At 44.2% G+C, this 19,852-nt stretch overlaps 1 long non-coding RNA gene across 1 annotated transcript in view; it reads right to left on the bottom strand.

The window, feature by feature from the left end:
- Positions 1-5,977: 5,977 nt before the first annotated feature.
- The window catches only part of LOC121867145, a 29,656-nt gene continuing 15,781 nt past the window's right edge, over positions 5,978-19,852 (bottom strand). The window contains exon 2 of the long non-coding RNA XR_006089091.1: positions 5,978-6,313. This is a non-coding gene — a long non-coding RNA (uncharacterized LOC121867145). The remainder of the gene's footprint in view (positions 6,314-19,852) is intronic.

The following is a 19,852-nucleotide window of genomic DNA, read 5'->3' as shown; positions in this document are numbered from 1 at the left end:
TAACATAACATAACATAACATAACATAGCATAGCATAACCTAACCTAACCTAACCTAACCTCATCAGGACATCAGTTAGGGTTTACAACAAGGTTCCTAACACAGGTGAACAAAGATATTAGCTTACACATAATATACTGATGAACATTAGTTACTAGACACTTATATATATACACATACACACGTGCGAACACATACACATACATATACACACATACACATACATATACACACACACACACACACACACATGACACATAAACACATACATAAACACACACACACACACACACACACACACACACACACACACACACACACACACACACACTCCTACAAGCTACTCTATACACCCTACCCTATCATACACAATGCCACTGCCCACGGAACACAACCCATTGTGAGGGCTGGGGGGTGGGGGGCGTCCTTCACACATCCATCACAGGCGTGGGTTCTCCCTGTGATATAGCGGCCAGTACGTCTCCTTCAGGGTCCTGCTGGCAGAGTACGATCCTTTTTGCAGTCCTAAGATGATCCTTCCCCAAGATGAGTCTAACGTGGTAATGATGTTGTGAATTGTCGATGCAACCTAACCTAACCTAACCTAACCTAACCCTACTCAACCTACCTTAATCTAACCCAACCTAACCTAACCTAACCTAACCCTACGCAACCTACCTTAATCTAACCCAACCTAACCTAACCCTACTCAACCTACCTTAATCTAACCCAACCTAACCTAACCCAACCTATCCTAACCCATCCCAGCCTAAACTAACCTAACCTAATCCAACCTACTTTAACTTAGCCTAACCTAACTTAACCTAGCCCAAACGACCTTAGCTTAACTTAAACCCATACCCAACCCAACCTATATCCAACCCAACCCAACCCAACCCAACCCAACCTATATCAACCCAACCCATGCAATCAACCCAACCGCCCTTACCCAACCCAACAACCCATATCCAACCCAACCCATACCCAACCCAACCCAACCCAACCCAACTCATACCCAACCCAACCCATACCTAACCCAACCCAACCCATACCCAACCCACTCTTGAAAGACCTGTAGGCTCCTCGTCAGCCGGGACATAGCGCTTCTTGCCATCTCTCATATGCAAACGTGAAGGTAAATTTCCTACATGACAAACGACAGGCGACCTCAGTTAAGCACCTTGAAAATGGTGAGTGGGGCAGAGACGAATGAGGGAGGAGAGAGAGGGAGAGAGAGAAGAAACGGAGAGAGGTAGATGGGAAAGAGAGGTAGTAAAAGAGACAATGTAAAGGGGAAAGAGAGAAAGATACAAAAATGAGAGTGGAAGAGGGGAAAGAGAGAGAAACAGAGAGAGGGGGAGGGAAAATAGAGAGAAAAAGAGAACGAAAAACAGAGAGGAAGAAGGGAAAAAGGAAAAGAGAAAAAAGGAGACAGTGGAACGAGATAAATTAAAGACAGAAGGATTTAGAGGAAAGGAAAGAAAGAGAAGAGGGAAACACCGGAAGGAATAAACATAAGGAATAAACTGTACCTGTGTATCCGTTTCACTTATACCTGAATGAGTTACTTGTATCAGCCGTCTGTACCTGACATCCTCAAAGGGGCATCGGATTAGATTAATTCCGGCGATTAATTTCGTTCAATCGTCACCTTGTTGATCAGTGGTTGTCGATACCTGAGACGAATGGCTTACCTAGAGCTCCTCGGTGGCAGATCCAATGGGGCCCCCCTTGTTTTAATAGACCCCAACACCAAACTTAACCATTAAGAGTGGGATATTTTATAGGGATTGGGGGAGCCCATTGCAGCTACTAACGGCCCTATTAGAACCGGGTCCCCCTCCCCCTCCCCCCTTCTCACCCTCCTCTCATCGCTTGATACATAGGGAGCGTCAGGATGTGTTTACCTAAGGCTAGTATCTGGCTACTGCAGGCTATCAGCGTCTTGTGCTGGGTATGATCGATGGTGATACCGCTGTTTACGTGGTCGTCGATGATGCGTATGTGTTCAATATATTCCCCCTATCTACCCCCCACCTATCCCTACCCCCCACCTACCTCTACCCCCCCCACCCATACTTAACCAACCCCTTCCCCTAGTTATCCCACCCCTTCCACACCCCTCCCTCCCCCATCCCTTCACACCACCCCTACCCTTCCCCATCCTTAACCAATATAGCCACACCTGTAACCTAACCAATAAAGCCACACCTGTAACCTAACCAATATGGCCACACTTGTAACCTAACCAATATGGCCACACCTGTAACCTAACCAATATAACCACACCTGTAACCTAACCAATAAAGCCATACCTGTAACATAAACAAATTTGTCTTTTCCCAGGTCAGCTATTGAGGTTTGACCCGCGTGTGTTATTTAATCAATTTATCCATCATAACACAACGTTTATCTTTAACACGCATTCAATTTATTAACAACCATAAGTAAAAAAAAATAAATAAATAAAATAATAATAATAATAATAATAATAATAATAATAATAATAATAATAATAATAATAATAATAATAATAATAATAATAATAATAATAATAATAATAATAATAATAATAATAATAATAATAATAATAATAATAATAATAATAATAATAATAATAATAATAATAATAATAATAATAATAATAATAATAATAATAATAATAATAATAATAATAATAATAATAATTAATAATAATAATAATAATAATAATAATAATAATAATAATAATAATAATAATAATAATAATAATAATAATAATAATAATAATAATAATAATAGTAATAATAGTAATAATAATAATAGTAATAATAGTAATAATAATAATAATAATAATAATTCTTCTATGTTAAAATATAACTAACATGTAATGAATTTTTCTTAAGTTAGGAGAATGACAGAAATATTTACGAGGGGGTCGCTGAAGGCACAAGAACCAGGCCTATAGTTTAAATAGCCTTATGTACCCCGACCAAAGAGGCCAATATCCCTCTGCCAGTGATCCATCCCTGGCTTACACACACACACACACACACACACACACACACACACACACACACACACACACACACACACACACACACGTAATATTAAAGTGTTCGGCCGCTACGAGTCGACCGGCGGCGAGAGGCAATGATAAAAGCGCATTGATTTACGTACCAATAAACTTTGTTACGATTTATCGACTATCAATAAATGTTATTCATGAAATTCGGGCTGGGTAGGTAGAATATTGCCTGCGAGTCCCCCACGGTGTTGCTTACCATGGTATCGTTTATATTGTCGCGTTATGGTAGTTGGGAGGAATTGGCTGAAAATATTTACCAAATACTAAACTCTTGTAAACTTCTTCTAAAATCTTAAAAATGAGACTTATATCTGTGTTAACGTATATGTACTTGACCTGACCTGACCTAATCTAACCATACCTAACCTAATCTAACCATACCTAACCAAGCCTAACCTATTCTAACCATACCTAACCTAGCCTAGCCTAACCTAACCTAACCTAACCTAACCGAACCTAACTTAACCTAACCCTTCTTATTAACTGTCGCAATATGTCAACCTTTACATAGGCAGGTGAGGCTCGAATAGTGGGGGTGTGTGGGCGTGAGGGTGTGTGGGCGTGAAGATCGGAAATAATCGGGTCTAGATCACGACATTCTTCATGTGACTTATTGTCGGGGGAGGTGAGCGGGGAAGCTGCCTAGTGGGTGGGCCGATAACTTCCTGGTGGGTGGGCCGATAACTTCCTGGTGGGTGGGCCGATAACTTCCTGGTGGGTGGGCAGTAACTTCCTGGTGGGTGGGCCGGTAACTTCCTGCAATTGGGTGGGCAAACCTTCCTGGTGGAGTGGGCCGACAACGCTTCCTGGTGGGTGAGCCGACAACTTCCTGGTGGGTGGGCCGATAACTCGCAATTGGGTGAACCGACAACTTGGTGGAGTGAACCACCGACAACTTCCTGATGGGTAGGCCGACGGCACCTGGTGGGTGGGCCGACCTTCTGTGCAATTGGGTAGGCGACAACTTCTAATGGGTGGGCCGACAGCTTCCTGGTGGGTGGGCCGACAACTTTCCTGGTGGGTAGGCCGGAAAAACCCAACGCTCTGGTGGGTGGGCCGACAGCTTCCTGGTGGGTGGGCCGACAACTTCCTGGTGGGTAGGCCGACAGCTTCCTGGTGGTGGGCCGACAACTTCGCCTGCCAACAGCTACACATAATAATTACAGCTGTAGTGCCTCCTCTAGGTGCCGTGGGACAGCCTGGCACCTAAATACCCCACCTCAACCCCACCGTCATCACCACCACACATACATACACTCATACATACCCCACACACACACAACTACATACACACACACACACACACACACACACACACACACACACACACACACACACAACATCACTTTCACTCTCAACAGTAATTTCAGAATTATCACACCCACGGGAGGCTCTAACCTTGTAACATTTAATGCTCCCTAAAACTGAGGCTCTACTCTACTCTACTCTACTCTACTCTACCTCACCAGGCTGGGTTATTTTTCAACTAAAACTCCGCCCTTTGTGTGTGTATGTTATTGGTCCTTACGAGTAACCTAACCTAACCTAACCTAACCTAATCTTCCTAATAACGGACTTCTCTCTCCATATTATACGTGGGATGGAGAGGGTTGACATCTAACGGACTCTCGATATAACGGACTTTCATCTCTATGTAGTTCGTTAAAAAGAGGTAACGTTAACGAGTAGTACAGAATTTGATTGAAAGGCAAAATGATTGGAATATTGTAGTGTGTGTGTGTGTGTGTGTGTGTGTGTGTGTGTGTGTGTGTGATAACAGGTTGTCTGGTTTGGATCCTGCCTCGTTAATAAACAATTCAATTCCATCTAATGAAGAGACGTAACAACAGGAAAAAGATCACAACACAAATGAACTTGAAAATAAACCAAAAAATACATTAAAAAAAACTAACAGGTTATGTTCTTGTTGATCTTGTCTCGGAAAGTCTCGTTTTTTTCTCGTGTTTTGGTGATATTTTTATTCCTCGTTCCCAGCAGCTGCCAGCGCGGGGTCGACGAACGCGATACACGGAACTGCACTGTGTTGTAACGTACTTGGTGATGTGTAACTGGTGTCGCTTTTACGGTATTCTCTCAAGATTCTTTCGCGGTTTTCTATTCTGGCGTCTGCTCTCTCTCTCTCTCTCTCTCTCTCTCTCTCTCTCTCTCTCTCTCTCTCTGACAGATCCATGAACCTAATACAGTAATACAGTACCCGGATACAATATTATATAGACCACAACTTTGTAATATAGATACACTAAGACCTTTCAACAGTACAAGTTCCTTATGTAACCTGAAGACGTTAATAAACCTCAAAAAATCTTTAGAAATATAGCGTTGAGAAAGACAATGGAACTATACATTAATTAAAAGATCGTTATGTATTATTCGAATATTTAGTTTCCCTTTATGTTTACCGAAAGACGAAGGTTAAAAATATCGTCATTTACAGCATTAATAACGAAAGAAAACACAAAGTTTGACATCATGAGCATTTTGTAAACACTTCAAAAATCGTCTCAAAATCTTTATTACTTAAAGTCGATGTTACACGCTCTCTTACACTACCGGAGGACTCAATACTAAAACACTTACCTGCAGCAGATGGGAGGAGCGAGTAGGACCCCACCAGCAGCACCAAGAGGAGTTGCACGACGCGGGAGGAAGGAGACGTTACGGCCATCTTGAGGACAAAGATCTCGAGTGAGAATACAGTAGCGAGCGATATCACTGACCACAGCCTCTACAACCTACTACACGTCTTCACTTTTTATCAACACATTAAGGTAGTTCCTATAGGTAGTTTCCTGGGACCGGCTATGTTTCTTTCACAATGTTATAAAACATCGCAATACATTTCATACTAAATCTACTGTAAGTCTACTTTGTTTTTCTCTATGTGTTGGGGAAATACACCATCTTTTCTTTCTTTTTTTTTTTACATTGTTACTCCTGTCATATCGTCTCAGTACACTTGAAATCCACTAGAAACGACATTCATTTAATCTTCACTATACCGTAACGCGTATAAACTCCATCGAAAATAATACTATGGTTTTTATTTTTTTTTCTTATTTTTTTTTCACATGTTATTTTACACCATTGTTCACATGTGTATCATAGTGATGCCTTACACGTGACTACACATATCACACGTTCATGAGAGAGTCGTCTGCCCATGGTCGCTCTTAGTAGCAGTGACTATAGAGGTCAAGGTGTTGTTGCCTCTTATTTAGTCATCATCTGTGGAAGTGGAAGAAGAAGGGAGAATTAGAAGCAGCTGATGTGGAGGTTCTGGTGGGTTATAAATTGCAGTTGGTGTAGATATCGTATTTGTGTATAAAGTGTACAGGTAATGTGTGTGTGTGTGTGTGTGTGTGTGTGTGTGTGTGTGTGTGTGTGTACGTATGTGTGCGTGTAAACATACAGACACCCAAAAAACTGATAAAAAAAGAACATATTTTACAACACATCCTTCAGTTTCACCATTTATCCATCTTCAATTTTCTTCTCTCATTCTTATCTCTCTCTCTCTCTCTCTCTCTCTCTCTCTCTCTCTCTCTCTCTCTCTCTCTCTCTCTCTCTTCCACCGGATGTTGTCGAATAAAAACCAAGACAAAAATACATACAACCTACAGGATAAGGCTTCAAGATAAGTTCCTAAAACTACAAAAAAAGTAGATACTCTGATAGACTTACTGTTTATAAATCAGACTCTCTATAGATAACAGAGTGTATAAACAAAGTCTTAACTCTTGAACATATACTACAAAATGTTCAATAAATCTACAAGAAGTGAATTTCTCTTAAACATACACTACAAAATGTTCAATAACTCTACAATAACAGAATGTGAACCAATAATATAATGTGTTCAATAGAGAACTACAAACCAAACAAAATAAAACGGAAGAGAAGAAAATAAATGTATGTTTTTTTTCCTACATAAGTGGAGGAGGAAAGATAACAAAAATACGTCTCAGAGGAGGGAAAAAAGGGGAGTATTTCTTCCTCTAGATTTATACAAGGAGGGAGTGTGACAGAGGGGGGGACACGAGTCAATGGAGGGAGGTGACAGAGGGGGACACGGTCAATGGAGGGAGGTGACAGAGGGGACACGAGTCAATGGAGGAGGTGACAGGGGACACGAGTCAATGGAGGTGACAGAGGGGACACGTCAATGGAGGGAGTGTGACAGAGGGGGACACTCAATGGAGGGTGTGACAGAGGGGGATCAATGGAGGGGGTCAATGGAGGGAGTGTGATAGAGGGGACACGAGTCAATGGAGGGGTGAGTCAGGAGGGAGGTGACAGCTCAATGGAGGGAGTGTGATAGAGGGGGGACACGAGTCAATGGAGGGAGGGGAGAGGGGACATCAATGAGTCACGAGTCAATGGAGGGAGTGTGATAGAGGGGGGACACAGAGTCACAGAGTCCACATCGGAGGAGTGTGACAGAGGGGGACACGAGTCAATGGAGGAGGTGACAGAGGGGGACACGAGTCAATGGAGGGAGTGTGACAGAGGGGGGACACGAGTCAATGGAGGGAGGTGACAGAGGGGGGAGGGACAGGGGGGGAGTCAATGGAGGAGGTGACAGGGGGGGGACACGAGTCAATGGAGGGAGTGTGACAGAGGGGGGACACGAGTCAATGGAGGGAGTGTGACAGAGGGGGGACACGAGTCAATGGAGGGAGGTGACAGAGGGGGGACACGAGTCAATGGAGGGAGTGTGACAGAGGGGGGGGACACGAGTCAATGGAGGGAGGTGGACAGGAGGGGGACAGAGTCAATGGAGGGAGTGACAGAGGGGGGGGACACGAGTCAATGGAGGGACAGAGTCAATGGAGGGGTGACAGAGGGGGACATGAGTCAATGGAGTCACTCAATGGAGGAGGTGACAGAGGGGGGACACGAGTCAATGGAGAGTGTGACAGAGGGGGACACAGTCAATGGAGGAGGTGACAGACACAAATGGAGGGAGGTGACAGAGGGGGTGGAGGGAGTGTGACAGAGGAGTCAATGGAGGGAGGACAGAGGGGGGACAGAGTCACTGGAGGAGTGTGACAGAGGGGGGGACACGAGTCAATGGAGGGAGGTGACAGAGGGGGACACGAGTCAATGGAGGGAGGTGACAGAGGGGACACGAGGGGAGAGGTGACAGAGGGGGGGACACGAGTCAATGGAGGAGGTGACAGAGGGAGGACACGAGTCAATGGAGGGAGGTGACAGAGGGGACACGAGTCAATGGAGGAGTGTGACAGAGGGGGGACACAGAGTCAATGGAGGGAGGTGACAGAGGGGGACACGAGTCAATGGAGGGAGTGTGACAGAGGGGGGGACACGAGTCAATGGAGAGTCAGAGGGGGGGGACACGAGTCAATGGAGGAGGTGACAGAGGGGGGGACACGAGTCAATGGAGGGAGTGTGACAGAGGGGAGGGGACACGAGTCAATGGAGGGAGGTGACAGAGGGGGACACGAGTCAATGGAGGGAGTGTGACAGAGGGGGACACGAGTCAATGGAGGGAGTGTGACAGAGGGGACACGAGTCAATGGAGGGAGACAGATCAGGAGGGAGGATAGGAGGGGGGGGGACACGAGTCAATTGAGGGAGTGTGACAGAGCGGGGACACGAGTCACATTCCAGAGAAGAGGGAGACAAGGGAGAGAGGGAGAGAGGGAGAAGAGGGAGAAGAGGGAGAATAGTGGTGAGGAGTTTCTAGGTGTGCAGGGAGACATAACAACGTAGAGGAGAGTTAGTGTGTGTGTGTTTGACAGGGTGATATGCTGCCCTGGGGTGAGTTCTCGCCTTCTCTTCTTCCTTCCTTCCTTCCTTCCCTTCCTTCCTTCCTTCCCCTTCCTTCCTTCCTCCTTCCTTACTTCCTTCCTCCTTCCTTGTTTCTTTCCATTTATCCTCTCTCGTTCTTTTCTCTCATTGTGTCTCTCTCCTCTCTCTCTCTCTCTCTCTCTCTCTCTCTTTGTGTTTCCTTCTTCCCTCCTTCCGTCTCTCCTTCCTTCTCTCCCTCCCTCTCATATTCATCAATCACTATCATACGCCCTCACTTCCTCCCTTCACTACGCTCATTATATTTATCTGCTTTGCCTATATATTTTACGTCCTTCTCTCTCTCTCTCTCTCTCTCTCTCTCTCTCTCTCTCTCTCTCTCTCTCCTTTGATTTAATGCTTCACTGCCTTAATGAAACACTCTTACACTGTCCCGTCGTTTCATTGTCTCACTGATTCACTGTCTCGCTATTTCACTGAGTCATTGCTTTACTGTCTCATTACTTCACTGTCTCACTGGTTCACTGTCTCATTGTTTCACTGACTCGCCTCCCTATCTCGCTCTCTGCTTCACTGACTCACTGCTTCACTGACTCACTTATTCCCCGTCTCGCTACTTCACTGTCCCACTGCTTCATTATCTCACTGATTCACTGACTCACTCCTTCACTGTCTCACACACACACACTCGCCCACAGGCTCATACATTCTCTCACTTATTCATACATATCTCTTCCTCCTCGCCTTACACCAACACTTCCTCGCCGCCTCCTCGCCCCCCCCCACACCACCTCTTGCTCTCCCCTGAACAACGCCCCCCCCCCACCCCCAGTGTCTCATCTCATAGGAACTGCTGGAGCGTCACATTCCCAGCCATGAGAAGGAAGATTTACAGTTAAGAGAGAAAAATTTCCACTTTGGTGACTCCCTGAAAACCTGTGCCATTAGCGCCATCGTGTCAGACATATCTCAATGACCCAAACTTTCAACTCCTTCATTAAAAGAAATTGCAACTCAAACACCCAATTGGTATTTGCAAGATAAAAATGAATGTTGGAGTTTCTTTAATGTGAAATTAATTTGGATTTGTTCTAACGTTTGATGGTAATTTTAAAGAAAAAAATTAAGTTTTTTTTTTTTAATTAAATTTTTCAGTCATGTTAGTTTGTCTGGAAGTAAATTCAGGTTAAACTTTGCTTGTTCCTCCTCAGGTTCATGATAACTACCAACCCCTCACAAACAACCACCACCTACCAACCCCCACACAAACAACCACCACTGGCCCCTGAGTCCCAGAGAAATTACACCCTGACCCTAAGCACAGCCATAAACAGTAGTGAGGGCAAGGACTCTCCGGGGTGACTTTTAAGGGTCAGTCCAGGTCCCCAGAGTGTGTGTGTGTGTGTGTGTCTGGCGGTGTCTAAGGGTGGAAGAGAAGAAGCTGAAAAGAGGTGGAAGAAGAAGAAAAAAAAAAAAGAACTTAGTGTTAGTTTGACGGAAGAGAGAATTTTACTCTTAGAAGGTGTGGATACAATTTTCTTCTACCATCTCAAATCTTATTGATATTTATTACATATATTTTATTATTTTTTTTATAAAGATGGCAGCCAATATGGTGTTGACGCTCGAGTGAGATTATACCAAAATGAGGAGTTTATTATTATTATTATTATTATTATTATTATTATTATTATTATTATTATTATTATTATTATTATTATTTCCTTGTTACGATAAAATAAAATTAAAAGTTGACGTAAGACATTTTGAGAATAAGGGTTTTAGATAATATTAATATAGATGAATAAACTTAATCATCTCATCTGTCTCACCATATACAGTAGATACTTATTCTGATTGTCGTTCATTTTTTCCCTCCCTCCTTTCTTCTCATCTATCTTTCTTTCCCTCTTCCTTTCTTCCCATCTACCTTTCCTTCTCCTTCCAACCTTCTCATTTACCTTTCTTTCCCTCTTCCTTTCTTCTCATCTACCTTTCCTTCCTACCTTCTCATTTACCTTCCCTCCCTCCCTCCCTCCTTCCCATTTAACTTTTCCTCCCTCTTTTTCATCTACCTCACTTTTTCCCTCACCCTCATCAGAAATCCCCCCTCCCTCCCTCCCTCCATCCCTCCCAGATCCTTAGTGACCCGGCCTCCACCGCAGTAAGCCCTGGATCTCCACCTTGCCTGGAGATTACGACGCTGTGAGGTCGCGAGGTCTCCATTATGACCACCTCACGAGTTCCAGCCGCCTCTTCCAGCACAGGGAGAGGCCAGGTCACTAAGGTCACGTTTACGGGGTCAAGGATCTGGAAGAAGGGTCACTTGGAGAGCATCACAAACACACACACACACACACACACACACACACACACACACACACACACGAGAGGTCAGTTACCATTCCTACATCATTATATTAAAGGTTAAAGGATCATCCACGACTCAGAACCTTTAGCTCACTGGAAATAAATCGAAAAATATGTCGTAAGAGAGTTTCTATGACTCAAAATCAACTTAGATCTCCAGGAAACTGTGAAAACATATCTTAATTGGGTATATAAAGGAAATATCTATCTATTTTCCTGGTATCTCAGTTATGATGAATCTATATAACCCAAAATACTACTTGTGTACTCTGATATGTTAAATAATATATATGTCTTAATTTTCCTTTGATTCATTAGATACAATAATTATTTAAAGGGATCACATGACTTAATGCATATCATTGTATCATTGTAGTGTTGTTTTTGTAGGGGGTGGCATAAGGGTGGTGTCTCGTGGGATCTTAAAACTGTGGTGAGGTCACTTTGGCCTTCAAGAAATAAGAGGGTGGAGGGGGTCGGGGTCATTTTGGCCTTCAAGAAATGAGGTTAAGTTTGGAGGCATACTTCACCTTGTATTTACAGGCCTCAACTTGATCAATTTGGCGGAGCTAATTCTGGTTTAGACCCTCATTGGTGGCCGCCTCATACTCTCTGATGCAATTTGGTTGACGGTGGTTAAGGAAAACTGATGCTTAATGTCGGGTCATACGTTGGCTTTATGGCCGAGTAAAGACGCTGCCTTACTTGACTTTACAAATCGTTGGGTCAGGGAAATTTAATGGGGCCACAGCCTGGGAATGAAACGAGCGCCCGAGGTGAATACTTGAAAACGAATCCTGTGAGAAAGAGGAAAGGATGAAAGGAAGAAGAGAAAAAGAGAGAGAGAGAGACAGAGAGAGAGTGTGTGTGTGTGTGTGTATACATTAGCTCAGACTGCCCTCATACCATTAACTTAAATCACGTTAAAGAATGTCCTGCTGTTTGAATTCTGACCTTGAATGACTATTATATCCTTGACCTTTTAATAGACATGACCTTGACCGCACCTTAACCACATTGAACCACTCGTCCCAGGCTGTTACTTAACCACTGTGTGTAGAATCTCAATGGCTCTGTTTACGTTTGTTGAGTATAATAAGATCAAGTGTGTGTGTGTGTGTGTGTGTGTGTGCATAAAAACTACAGGTCCACTAAATTCATCTGATTGTGGGAAACTTGAGACTTTAGAAATATTGGTGTACCTGCTGTCTACTTTCTGCTGACACACACACAAGTGGAAGCAGAAAAGTGTGTAAAAAAAAAAGTAAAATAGATAAAAGTATCAGACATATTTAAATAGAGAATAGTTACTAATCACACTGGGAAAGACATTTTGTTGTGGAACGTTTATATTGGGAAGAGAGAAAGTGAGACTAGGAATTTTGGAAAGTTGATATTCCTAGTAAAGAAAGTTTCTGCCCCTTGTGGTGAGATAAAGAGTGAAACGACAAGGTGATTAATGGTCAGTATGGGAAATCTTTGGGATAACAGCGGTGAAACTTACTGTAGGAGAGTTAAGAAAGAAGGTGTTAGTTGTTGAAATCTGAGACATCTTACGGGAAAAGGGAGGATAAGGAGGAGGAGGAGGAGGAAGAGAAGCAAAAAGAGAAGGAGGAAGAAGATAAGGAGAAGGAAGAAGAGGAAGAAGAGGAGTTAGAGAAGGGGGAAGAAGAGGAGGAATTGAAGAAGGAAGAAGAGGTAGACGAGAAAGAAGAAGAAGAAGAAGACAAAGTAGAGTATTGTTTACACCTTTCAAACAAAACCTTCAAGGGAAACTGATTGAGTGATTTAACAAAAGTATTCAGGAGAGAGAGAGAGAGAGAGAGAGAGAGAGAGAGAGAGAGAGAGAGATTTTGTTGATTAAGTACTAGAGGCTGGGAGTGAGGTGTTTGTGAACCTTCCTCTCTCCTTAACTCTCTCTCTCTCTTTCTCTCTATCCAAACCCTTCTTCTTCTTCTTCTTCTCCTACCACCCCCTCCTCCTTATCTTCCTCCTCTTCCTCCTTCTCCTCCTCCTCCCCACCCCTCCTCCTCTTCCTCCTCCTAACCCCTCCCCCTCCTCCTAACCTCCCCTCCTCCTACCCCTCCCTCCTCCTAACCCCTCCCCTCCTCTAACCCCTCCCCTCCTCCTACCTCCTCCAAACCATTAATATTACTCCTTCCACCCAATCCTTTCCTCCTCATTGCTAGAGCACCTCCCCTCTCCCCCCTCTCTCCCTCTCCTCCTCCTCCCCTCTCTCCCTCTCTCTCCCTCTCTCCCTCTCCTCCCCTCTCCAATCAATCTCCCAGCGCTTCTTTCCTGCCCTCTATATTTTTTTAAGGTGTTGCCCCTCCTCCTTCTCCTCCTCCTCCTCCTCCTCCTCTTCTTCTTCCTCCGTATTCTCCTCCTCCCCTCTTCCTCATTCTATTTATCCTCCTCCTCCTCTGCTCTTCCCTCATTCTCTTTTCTCCTCTTCTCATTTCTTTCTCACACCTCCTCAACCTTCTCCCCTCCTCCTTCTCCTCCTTCTCCTCCTTCGCTATTCTCGCTCCTTATCTTGCCTTCCCACCGTTCACTTTTCTATTTTCTCCTTCCTCCATTATCCAATTCCTTCCACTCTCCTCTTTAATAATTTGTCTCCATCACCTGCCGCTTTATCCTCCTCATCCTTTCCTTCCCTCCCATCCCTCCCTCATTCTTCCCATCCCACCCCCCCCACCCACCCCCATCCTTCCTTCTCTCCCATCCTCCCACTCATCCTTCCTCTCCTTCCTCCATCCCCCCCTCTCATCTCTCATCCCACCCACTCATTCTCCCTTCCTGTCACATCTTTCCCAATCCTCCCTCACCCTATACGCTTCCTCTCCCACCCCTCCATGCCCCCCCTCTCCCCTCCACCCCTCCCTCACCAGCCCCATTCCCCCAACTTCTCCACTTAAAACCCTCATCTCCACCCTCCCAACCTCTTCCCTCCTACCCACCTCCCTCCCTTAACCTCTTCCGCTACCCCAACTCTACCCTCTCCACCCCTCCACCCTTCCTTTCCTCTCCACAGGCTCCATCTCATCCATCAAACGAGTCAAGGTGATATCAACCCCAGAGAAACGGAACTGTTTCGTAAATGTGATCAGAGGAGGAGGGGGGTGGTGGAGGAGTGGGAGGTGGTGGAGGAGTTGGGAGGAAGAAGTCATAAATCCTATTTCAAGACGACAAACCAAGACGACACGATATGGAAGTCTTCACTGATATGATCATCTCAAGAGCTTATTTTACACTGGTATATTGCATTGTAAATTGTAAATGGGTTAAGTGTGTATTGTATAAGTAAATTGTTATAAAATACAATACATGATAGACTGATTTTGTATTTCTGATTTTACGAACACGATTGAAAATAAGAATAATTATATACCTAGTGTTTACTTATACATTAATAGATGGTGTTTTTTTGTTTAATATACGACAAATGTAGATATATCACTAAATGTATGTAAACAAATAAACAATAGAGTCGGGATATTTGTGATAGGGCCTATGGACGTAAAGAGTGCTATCCAACTAGACTTTATCTATAGGACTACCGACCATAAACGTCAACCAGATCAGTATTGGTTTTCAATTACTGCAGGAAAAAAAGTTTGGTGTAATTACTTCTATTGTTGCAGGCTGACGGCTGACAGAAGGATAGGTATATACTCCCAGCTGTCATATACTATAATCACTCTTATACAGGCTGTCAGGTGGTGTATATGGACGCCTTCATTAATTTTGTTTGTCTTGTTAGGTTAGGTTAGGTTAGGTTAGGTTAGGTTAGGTTTAGGTTTGGGTTTGAGTTACAATAGCGATGGATTGGTGAGGCTGGTGACTGACAATAACACAAGTGATGACTCACAACAACACTAACGACTCACAACAACACTAACGACTCACAACAACACTAACGACTCACAACAACACTAACAATGCATGACCAACACTAACGACTCACAACAACACTAACGACTCACACAACACTAACGAATGAATGACCAACACTAACGACTCCAACAACACTAACGACTCACAACAACACTAACGACTCACAGCAACACTAACGAATAGCCAACACTAACGTCAACAACACTAACGACTCACAACAACACTAACAAATGAATGACCAACACTAACGACTCCACAACAAACGACTCCACACACTAACGAATGAATGACCAACACTAACGACTCACAACAACACTAACGACTCACAACAACACTAACAAATGAATGACCAACACTAACGACTCACAACAACACTAACGACTCACAGCAACACTAACGAATGAAACACTAACGACTACAACAACACTAACGACTCCACCAACACTAACGACTCACAGCAACACGAACGAATGAATGACCGACACTAACGACTCACAACAACACTAACGACTCACAACAACACTAACGACTCACAACAACACTAACGAATGAATGACCAACACTAACGACTCACAACAACACTAACGACTCACAACAACACTAACGACTCACAACACTAACGACTCACAACAACACTAACGACTCACAACAACACTACTGATCCCATAACACTAACGAATGAATGACCAACACACAAAAATAATCCCTTAAATACCACCACCGCCACCACCACCAAAACCACCACCACCATGCATTAAGTCTTCCGAGTACACATTCAAGGTCGAGCCAGAGAGTGATCCTCCTCCTCTAGTGGTCAGTAATCATTTAATTTTCCCTATAAAAGAGCATCTAAAGGCCTTGAATATCCAACCACATAAAACTCCCTCATATCATCCATTTAGAGGTTTGACTGAATTTTCCCGCCATATTGTAGGAGCCTAATGAATGTGAAGGTATATAGAGAATGAAAAACAGTGTTGTAATGTATGTATGTATGTATGTATGTATGTATTATGTATGTATGTATGTCACTTCAGGCTAATGAAGGAAGTTATATATGAAGGGTTTTTTGTGAAGAAGAAACTGTTTGTTTGTTGATGGTGTTATTTCATAGTGTGTGTGTGTGTGTGTGTGTCGCTAACGCATAAATCACACCGCAGCAATTACGCCCCTCGCTCAGCATTTCCTCTTCTGTTGAATATATTACACACGGGACAGCTAACTTATCTGCCTCAACCTCCATTTCTGACTTCACTGAGACCGTCATCCACCGGGAGAGGCTATTTCAACAATCACTACAGACACTCGTACTTCTTTAACCCAACCTGACCATATACACCTAGATACCTATAATTTACACCTGAAAACTTGACAGACAGGTAAATGTGTTAATTAGTTCAACCCTTTACTCTCCCACACCAGTATACCTGTAATTTAACATTGCAGGTGTGACGTCAGGTTATATGTAATACACAACTTTATTAGTTTATCGGATTTAGTTCAGTTTATTGTCGTTAGTGTTATTTTACTGTTGTTTTTGTTGTTATTGTTGTTGTTATAGCTATTACCGTTATTATTATTATTATTATTATTATTATTATTATTATTATTATTCGCTATAAAATGTGTTGATGTTTTCGCAAGTGACTAATTATAAGATGACGACTGACACCAACAAGAGACAACCTCGACAGCTTGAGGCAACAGGCAGGTGGGTAACAGAGGGTAAACATGAAGAGAATCCTGTTAGTAAGGCCGTAAAGCGCTGCCACATGAATAGATCAACATTAATCTAATACAGTGAAAAGGTTGTGCTTGTGTCTCTGAGTGACTTAAGATTCTTGTAGCTAAACGAGACTTCTGGAGGAGGAGGAGGAGGAGGAGGAAGAGGAGGAAGAAGAAGAGGAAGGAGGAGGAGGGAAGAGGAGGAGGAGGAGGAGGAGGAGGAGGAGGGGGAAGAAGAGGAGCAGGTGGAGGAAGGAAGGAAAGGAAGGAGGAGGAAAGGAAGGAGGAGAAGGAAGAGGAGAAGGAGGAGAAGGAGGAGGAGAAGAAGGAAGAGAGGAGAAGGAGGAAAGGAGGAGGAGAGGAGAAGGAGGAGGAGGAGGAAGGAAGGAGAATGAGAGAAGGAGAAGGAGAAGAAGGAAGAGAGAGAAGGAGGAGGAGGAGGAAGGAAGAGGAGGAAGGGGAGGAGGAAAACCAAGGTCAAGGTTAGTATTTTGGTTTTCTTTGTCCTTGATGTGTTGTAACCTCGTATTGCATGGGTGGGTGGGTGGATTCACATGCCTGGTACCTCACTTTACAGTTTGTGATGTAAAGAAAGTCGAGTCCAGTGCCTGATCACAAATGGCCAAGTTTGCAGTATGCTGTATCCACCCTGCCCAAAAGACTAATTATCACTTTCACCTAATATTGCATATATGAAGGTGAAAGACACGACTGCCCATTAGGGACTTATTTACAGTACAGCTAGGTGGACTAGGATGCCCAGGGGTCGAACCAGCTACCCTTAAACAGAAGACGAGTGCTCTATCTACTCCGTCTACACCCCAAAAAATAGTATATATGATCAGAGGAAACTATGAGAACAAAAGAAAGATGCAAATTCATTACTTATCATTATACAAAATCATGAATAATGAATGATACAAAAACAACCCCCAAGAATTAATAAATGAAAGACTACAAAACACCATGAAACACAGAACAGAACACAAATACCAAATATATTCACAGGTGTTCATAATGATATATGCAGTACCGTATGTTTGTTCTGATACACACACACACACACACACACACACACACACACACTAGTACTACTACTTTGTTGTCACTCGGAATCGATTATGATACAATGATATAAGTTATTAGGGATGTCACCTTCATTGGTGAGTTTTGAGGTGACTGAAGAGGCCGATACATGACCGGCAGAGTCGTTCACATATGTTGCACATGTGGAGGGCTACATTTAGTGCGGGAGGTGGCAGCGTCTTTCCGGTGTTGGCGCTTGTCTGCCTCGGTTTCCAGTTGGGCTAACTCGAAAGTATTGACACCTTCTCGTGTGGTGCTCCTCCAAGCGTTACGACGTGTAGTAATTGTCTCCCAGGCGAGGGGGTCGATTTGGCACTTCTTCAGGATTGTCTTAAGACTATCCTTATACTATCAGTTGCCCGCCGGTGTTACGTTTACTATTCGTTAGGTGGCTGTAGAGTAGCTGCTTTGGCAGTCTACTGTTGTCCATGCGGGTAACATGACCAGTCCAGCGCAGTTGTTTATGGATAATGGTAGCCTCGATGCTCCTACATATGGTGTCGGCAACAATACTGGCATTTGTTCCATTGTGTTCCCAGCGAACACGGAGGATGGAATATGACTACGTTGGTGAAAGTTTTCAAGTGCCTTGATGTGCCTCCTGTATGTGACCCATGTTTCACTGCCATATAGGTTGTGTGCAGCACACTTGCTGAGGAGGAGTAGGCCGTTGGCATTACACTTGCCTAGTCCATTTCTCCCTGTGGTTCCCTGCCAAATGCAATCATCTCTGCCAACTCTGGCATTGAAATCACCTAGGAGCACAACCTTATCTTCTCTGAGATAGAGGTTAGCACTCTGTCAAGGTCAGCATAAAAGGCCTCCTTGATGTCATCCTCTGCATCCAGTGTTGGGGCGTATGCACTGATGAAGAAGGCATGACGTGAGTAATTCAGTGGGACTCGGAGCGTCATGAGGCGCTCGTTGATCCCAATAGGCATTTCAGTTAGCCTGTGTTGGATGCGTTGGCGAATGGCAAAGCTAATTCCAGGAATGCGGTTTCTCTCCGCAGCAAGCTTACCCTTCCAGAAGGTGTAGCCAGACTCCCGTCCTGTGAGTTGACCCTAGTCTGAGAGCCGGGACTCACGAACGGCTGCTACGTCGATGTTATACCTAGCCAGCTCTTTTGCCACAAGGGCGGTTCTTCTTTCAGGACACTCATTTCTGCCAGTATCCAGAAGGATCCTGACATTCCATGCAGCGACCATAAGAGATTACATAGTTTGTTTTTGTTTGGATCTGTGATTTTGATTGTGTTTTCGACTGCATAAGGATGACCTTACTGGGTGCGGTTGCCCAGTCAGGTTGGTTTTTAAGTAGACTATGTATAGGGCACCTTTTCTAGCCCCTCCGCATGTGAGGTGAGCAGAGTGGCTCCTCGAAAGGGCTACTCAGTCGCACAAACAGGACCGGATTGCACTGCTGCCTAGATCCCAGTGCATAAACGACCATCTTATCTGTGCCACCCATGTACAGAGTTGTGACTAGAGACTCCCAGCAGTCATCTCTGCCTGTCCCCGTCGCCACTCGTCCGTCGCCATAGGACTTTTTGGGGGTATAGGAGTTTTGATGATAATGAGAGGTGTGATGAGCTGGATGATGGCTGTGCATGAGTTTATTTATGTGGTGAGGCAGGAGCGCAGGCTGCAACCACACATCTTGGCTCTCCCTTTTCCTGATCTAGTGGTGCAAGTGTTGCAACGACCGGGAGGAGCGAGTTGCAATGGACAGCCGATAGCCCAGTTTCTTGGGTTTCGCCTTAGTAACCTGTCCATCAAGCAATGCCTTCATCCACCGCCGTTGGGGTCTTGTTGGAGCTCTGTAAGCATGTCTGCCTGATGCGGGGCTCCACCGCAAATTTTTCTTTCGGGGTTTACTTCCGTAGCCTTGTACATACCAAGGTTAATCCGCAAGGCA

Source organism: Homarus americanus, unplaced genomic scaffold (assembly GCF_018991925.1).
Source record: "Homarus americanus isolate GMGI-L3 unplaced genomic scaffold, GMGI_Hamer_2.0 scaffold6317, whole genome shotgun sequence".
Taxonomy (NCBI): Eukaryota; Metazoa; Arthropoda; class Malacostraca; order Decapoda; family Nephropidae; genus Homarus; species Homarus americanus.
This window is presented reverse-complemented; position numbering and strand designations above follow the sequence as displayed.